The sequence below is a fragment of the Macaca mulatta genome, chromosome 14, assembly GCF_049350105.2.
Source record: "Macaca mulatta isolate MMU2019108-1 chromosome 14, T2T-MMU8v2.0, whole genome shotgun sequence".
Taxonomy (NCBI): Eukaryota; Metazoa; Chordata; class Mammalia; order Primates; family Cercopithecidae; genus Macaca; species Macaca mulatta.
Genome location: NC_133419.1, coordinates 39,011,052 through 39,018,217, shown reverse-complemented (window position 1 = coordinate 39,018,217; position 7,166 = coordinate 39,011,052). Strand labels below are relative to the sequence as shown.

Here is a 7,166-nt window from a genome sequence, read left to right as displayed (position 1 = left end):
CCTAGAGGGACCCTACTCCTAAATTTTTACTAGCTAAGAACCTGTCCAAACTTCACCTCCGATGACTTGAGCGAGAGGTTCCTCTTCACACTTAAACTAAAATCAGCAAACAAAGCTCTTCTCATCTGAGCTAATTATGCAAAATAAATTTTGACCCCACCCTAGGAATTTTCACTTGGGGAAGTAGGAGTCGGCAAAACATTGTTATTCTTATTTGTACATTCTAACAGGTACAGGTGCAATTAAATAAAAATATTTTGTCAGGAAAGCATGAAAATATTTATGCTCATTTAAAGATTATATAAAATTCTAAAGCCTAAGACCTGGGTGATATGCTGATAAGTTCCTGAAAGTAACTTATCTTTGCTCATTGTCCTTCTGCAACTATAGCAAGTTTGGTTTTTGGTTTTTTTGTTGTTGTTGAGACAGAGTCTCCCTTTGTCGCCCAGGCTGGAGTGCAGTGGCCGGATCTCAGCTCACTGCAAGCTCCGCCTCCCGGGTTCACGCCATTCTCCTGCCTCAGCCTCCCGAGTAGCTGGGACTACAGGCACCCACCACCTCGCCTGGCTAGGTTTTTGTATTTTTTAGTAGAGACGGGGTTTCACCGTGTTAGCCAGGATGGTCTCGATCTCCTGACCTCGTGATCCGCCCGTCTTGGCCTCCCAAAGTGCTGGGATTACAGGCTTGAGCCACCGCGCCCGGCCAGCAAGTTAAGTTTGAAGACATTCAGGCAAACGTCTTCATGAAGCTCCTCATCTCTTTTGGAATATTTTTGCTCCTATCCAGCACATGTGCATATGAAGATATGTAGTTCATCTATACAACCATGTGGATTAGTCACAATTCATATCCTCCCAGGCCAAAGCAAAAACGTGAAAACCAGTACTTTGCATTGACACACTCTATTCTTGGAATACTAGCAGCAGGGGCCTGTGAAGCAGGGCTGGGGGATACATTATTTGGGCAGTCAATAGAGCTTGTTTTTCCTAAATTTTACTTATATCATTAACCTGCTTCAGAGGGTGTTAGACAAAAATTTTTGAAACTCATTTTTTTACTTGAAAATGTAGTTGATGATGCTGTTCATATCATTATGGAGTGTTTTCTGCATCAGCTACAAAGAAAAGTATATATCTAAAGTCCAGAAGTAAATCCGAACTGTGCTTTTCATAAACAAACAGGTTTTCAATTTTTTTGTTTCTTTTTTCTGTAATAGATTATCTGATTAATGTGTCTGAATTTATCTCTTATTGTTGGTTGTTAGGAAGCTCAGACATAAACTTTTATGAACTTCTAATAAAATTAGATGAAGTCATAGACTGCATTCTACATATTAATTTAACTTTTAGATTGATCTTTTTCCAATAGTATTTTCTTTTATTCCATTTCTTCTTGGCTTTGAAAAATATTACTATGTGTATTTACTCCTTTCTCTAAAAGATAAGATATATTTTTTAATTAAGAAATTGAAATTGAATCCACTACTGTTGGAATTGTGTAGGCCACTTTGTGTCATTTTTAAAAAACAAATTAACATAACTAAAAAGAAAACAAAAACAAGAATATATTTCCAGTGTATCCAGTTGAAAACAATACTTAGTCTGTATCATCTCACCAAGCATCAGGGAAGATTCAGGTTTCATGAAGCCTCAGTAGTCTTAAATTTGGGGAAATTTTTGAATAAAAAGAATACAAAATTATAAATTTTGAATTAGAAAGTGAATAAGGAAATAAAAGAAATTATATATTTGTCAATGGCTATAAAACCCACAAACATCACTCACAAAATCCAGAAAGATAATACGAGGTATGTGTCTTAGTAACTACCTATCACAATTCTATAATTATTTTTCTTACCTGTAGACCACATATTCCTTGAGTCTTTATTTGAATGCATTTTAATAATATTTTCTACAGAAAAAAATTGAAAGAGAAATCATTGCTTCATCTAAAACGGTTGATGAACTATTTTGCATTATAATTTTTAAATTTTTGGTTTGCTTCATAACTTATTAGTATTGCCATATACATTTTTCAGATTACTGTCAAAAATGGAAAGTCTTCTTTCAATTTCCTTTCTTATACGAGGTATATGATGTTATTGCATGTCACATTTTCTTGTGTAGGAGCTACTCTCTAATCCTGTTTGAATTAATGTTACATTCACCAGTCTGTTAGCATAACCGTGTCTTACCAAAATAAACAAATAATATGTGTGTGTGTGTATATATATATATATATGTAGAGAGAGAGAGAGAGAGAGCATTTTTTTCTTTGTTCTTAGAAGGTCCAGGGGAAATGAGTGACTCTGAGCTTTGGTTTATTTGCTTCAGTGTAAATCTGTTCTCCAAGCCTGGGAAGACAAACCACATTGTTGGTTAATTATGTAAAACATTTCACAATCAGTATAACATGAAGAGTAGCTCATAATCACGACCAGAACTGAGACCTAATAGAGCACATACTTTGCTGGAAAGAGAAAAGGATTGTCACTTAGTGAGATTTCTCAGGCCAATGTGTGCCGAGTAATTTTATAAAAATGAATCAATCTATTTATCTATTCAATCGAGACTTTAAAACACCAACTTGCCAGGGTACTAGAAATCTAATGGTTAACAAGACAGACTTGATGCCTTAAATTCGAATGGAGGAGACAGAAAGTAAGTCAGCAAACATCTAACTGCAAATTGTAATTAATGCTCTGATGGAAACCAATGGGATGCCATGAAAAGGAAAACTGAGAGGTAGGAGACCAAATTTAGATAGGGAAATCTGTAAAGGTTATTTAAGCTGACACCTGCAAGATGCACCAGAACTAGACACATGAAAAACGAGAAAAACAGTTAGGAGTCCTGAGACTTGCAGTATTTGACCCATGTGGGGGAACTGCGCTGGGGCAGGTGTGTAGGTGGATAGTATGGCGTGAGGAGGGAAGCACGAGCAGTTCCCAGGTAACTGCAGGCCTTGAAGGACAGGCCCAGAAGTGCTCTAAGTGCAGTGGGAAGCAATTAAAGGGTTGGACCCGAGGCTGACACGACATAGCTTTCATTCAGTCTACTGCATGCAGCATGAAGCTAATGGAGACGAGAAGGAAGCAGAGAGGGCAGCTTGGACCTATTCTAATAATACAGGCAAGAGGTGATGGTGGTCTGGGCCAGATGATTAGGTGCCAATATGGAGTGGAGTGGCATAGAATAAAACACGAATTCCTGATGGGTTGAACGGGAGGCAAAGTAAGGGAGAAAGAGGATTCAAATTTGATTCCCGCATACTGCAGACTTTTACTGATGTGGAGATAAACTGGAAATGGGGAATAGATTTTATTTAATCCTTACAGCAACCCTGTAAGCTGAGTGTTTTCGTACTCATTATATGTTTACGAAATCAGAGAATGAGAGAGCTTCATTAACTTCCCGCGGGTCTCTCAATTCGGAAGTGGAAGAATCTAAATCAATAGTTTCCTGGATTTATTGCTTTAAGAAATGCACATTTCGGGCCGGGCGCTGTGGCTCACGCCTGTAATCCCAGCACTTTGGGAGGCCGAGACGGGCGGATCATGAGGTCAGGAGATCCAGACCATCCTGGCTAACACGGTGAAACTCCGTCTCTACTAAAAAAATAAATAAAAAAAAAAAAAAAAAAAAATTACCCGGGTTTGGTGGCGGGCGCCTGTAGTTCCAGCCACTCGGGAGGCTGAGGCAGGAGAATGGCACGAACCTGGGAGGCGGAGCTTACAGTGAGCCGAGATCACTCCACTGCACTCTAGCCTGGGCGACTGAGTGAGACTCCGTCTCAAAAGAAAAAAAAAAAACGCACATTTTTAATACACGTCTTTCTTCCTCTAAGTTTGTGGATATTTGGCATAGCTGATCTCTAGATATATTTGAATCAAGCCTACAAATATAGTGTTTTGTTAGAGCCACCTTTACTTCAGAATTTCCACTAGGGGGAGCTACCACTATGTGGTTTATTTACTGTGTACAATTTTTTTTTTTTTAATTGCTGTAAGGTTAGTATTTACTGATCACCCACAAACTTAATCTTAATAAAGTTCACTTTGTTATCTTTTAGAAAATAGTAATGCATATTTTGTAAAAGAGCCTGACCAAAAACTTTTCGTTAAAAGAGTCTTAACCAATAACTTTAGAGTAAGAAAATACAGGAAGAAAAATAAACTCATAATTTGCATAATGGCAACAAAGCACCTAAATTAAACTGTGATGGAAAAAGACTCTAAAAATAAAGCAAGACATGTTGTATAAAATTTGATAGATGTCATTGTTATTACAATTTATAAAATTATTTTGGTTCCGTCTTATTGTGCATTTTTACTCTTATTTTAAATGAATATTTAATAAATATTTAAGAACAATTAAAGATTATCTTATAAACATGGTCCCTGAATCTCTGTTTCTTATAAAGCCATACATTATGGGAGACAAATTTTGTCACCCATGGGGAGTTTTAGGAGCAGTTGGAGTCATATGGGATAAGTATATTCATTTAATAAATAACACAAAATAACCATAAGCATAATCCTAATGACAACAACAACAATAATAATAGCAACCAACTGGGCACCAGTTGCTGTGCTAATCACTTAACATGTAGAATCGTATGTAATCATTCCAATTATATTCGAAGCGTTGATTTTAGATACAATGATGGGGCTGACCTGGGTGTCCCTTCCCTGTGTCATGTGCTGACTCATGAAATGCATGAGGACAGAAGCAGCATTCAGCAGGTTTCCATTCATGCCATGGAAAGGTATGAATGATAAAGGCATCCCTCAAAGTGGAGTCCCTAAGGTATCAGTAAGTGAGTGCCCTTCCAGTGAAACGTGTTTCTAATTTGGGGTTGTCTTTCCGCTGGGGATCTTACACACAAGGTGTTGTGAGCTATTAAACGCCCTCGGATTTCATGTGCTGCCTCCTGACATCAGACAAAGTGGCAAACGACACTTTTTGAATCAGCATTGTCCCATCATAACAGATGGTCATTAGTTCAACCTACAGGGAATCAGGTTATTGTCTTCCATAGGAAAATAAGCAGGTCAGCACTCTAAATCCTGAAATGACAATGGGAGAAATAGTTCACAGGGCTCTGAAAACAGCATGTGAAATAATCAAAGGGTAGGAGGGAACTTTCTTAACCACAAAAGATTTCTATTCAGTATACCTTAACATTTATTTCATTTAGAGCACATGAAATAAATAGTTATATTTTGATAAAAAGGCCTGGGGATTGTCAATATTTAGCTCAGGGGTCTGAATTCTGGCTGCACAGCAAAATCATTTTGGAAAAATGTTTAAATTTCAGATGTTCAGGCATACAGTTAAGTCCCAATTATTTTGGTTGAAACCCAAGCATTCATCATTTTTTAAGTTCCCCCGTGATTCTAATGTGTGGTGATTCTAATATGTGACCAATTGTGTAATAATTGCATAGTAATTATATATCCATTTCCCAAGCCTTCATGTGATAGGAATTGCCTTGGGATCTTGTTAAAATACAGTTAAGTTCAGCATGTCTGGGGCAAAGCCTGAGTGTCTGCATTTCTAACAAGCTCCCAGAAGATGGCGATATGGCTGTTGACACACCACTCAGTAACTGGCAATGAGGGTGGGCTTTGGTCTCCATACAAGATAGACACAAAGCTCCTCAAATGCAGGGGTTCTTTCTGTTCATTTGCTGATATTTATTGTTACTGGATGGTACAGAAGCTCTTGGAATGTTAAAACAAACAGGGCTTACCTCCAGACTATCTTTTTAGAGTCGTTAGCTTTGCACCAGAACCTTCTAAAGACTCTCTGCTTAATCTGGTTTCTTTCTTGAACTCTGGGCCAACAGACATTCAGATTTTTGCAGGAAGGAGTTTATAAACTAACAAAGTGTTATAAATAAATGGAAGCACAAGATTTTGCCTTTACCTGCCCAATTATTGTGTCACTAGTTATTGTAAGTAAAATTAGGTTCATGGATATTTGACATGCTTTTCTACCAAGTCAGAAACTGTGGGGCAGGAGAAAGCAGAATTGATAGAATGACTAATATATTCTGTTAGACTTGACTATCTGCACCACTAGAGCAGAGCCCAGTCTGTCCCGAACATTATTGCATGTTCTTAGCACAATATGTAATACACAATTAGTAAATATGCTGTGAGCTTTGAATGCTGTATTTAGTTTAGTCCTCCAAATAATGATGGCTAACATGTATTGAATGCTTACCATGTGCGAAGCAGTGGTCTAAGTACCTCACATCTGTTTATTGATTCATTTACTATTTATAACACCCCAGTGATGCAGATGAGAATCTCCATTTTCTAGATAGAGGAAGTGAAGCACAGAGAGGTCAAGTGATTTATGAAGGTCACACAGTCATTAAGCAATAGAAACAGACATTAAATCCAGGCACTCTGGTTCCAGAGCCAGTATCCTGTTAATGTTCATAACAAAAATATATAATAAGTACTATTATAATGTCACTCATTTACAGGTGAGGAAACAAAGGCACAGAGACTCTAAGCAACTTACCCAAAGTCACACAGTTAATAATTGGTGAAACCAGGATTTAAACCCAGGCAGATTCAAATCCAGGTTATAAATCCAGAGCCTTTGTTAATGACTAATTTATAGTTTCTCAATTAGCCTATTAGTTAGAAACCACCTACTAGGCGTGAAAGGAGCCCTGAAAGAAATGTAAGTGCCATAGTCAAATATCAAACTGGAATTAATGGCAGAGGATGAGTTGAAACTCACATTTATTTTCTTTAAATTCTAAGTTCCTCTTCTCTTGGCTATTGAAACCAATGGAGAACTTTGTCAAATAGTAGAAAATGCTTACCTCCAAAGAGCATCAGGAGGATCTTCTGTGAATTTAATTTCTCTTCTACATTCTTCTCCAGGTATATTATGGGTTGTTCACACTGTAGAGGGTAGACTAATGTCAAAAATTAATCAGATTATTCTGAAAGGCAGATAATAACACTCCTTTCTGTGGGAAATCAGAACGTCTGCTAGGCCAGGAGGCTAAGTGAGGAAGCAGGGTAAAGGGGAGAGGCATAAAAGAAGGGTGGTTGGCAACGCTGACTTCACCTGTGAAAGGCCAGTGAATTTAGTAGTGGAATCATCAGCCTGCCTTTAATTACTTGCTTTTAAGATAAA

At 37.6% G+C, this 7,166-nt stretch overlaps 1 long non-coding RNA gene across 1 annotated transcript; it reads right to left on the bottom strand.

Moving 5' to 3' along the window:
• Positions 1-4,490: 4,490 nt before the first annotated feature.
• Positions 4,491-6,894, bottom strand: LOC144334513 (uncharacterized). Its single transcript, XR_013404473.1, has 3 exons — positions 6,847-6,894; positions 6,231-6,438; positions 4,491-5,068 (listed from the first exon to the last, which is right to left on the bottom strand). It is a non-coding gene; the product is annotated as an uncharacterized LOC144334513 (long non-coding RNA).
• Positions 6,895-7,166: the final 272 nt, after the last annotated feature.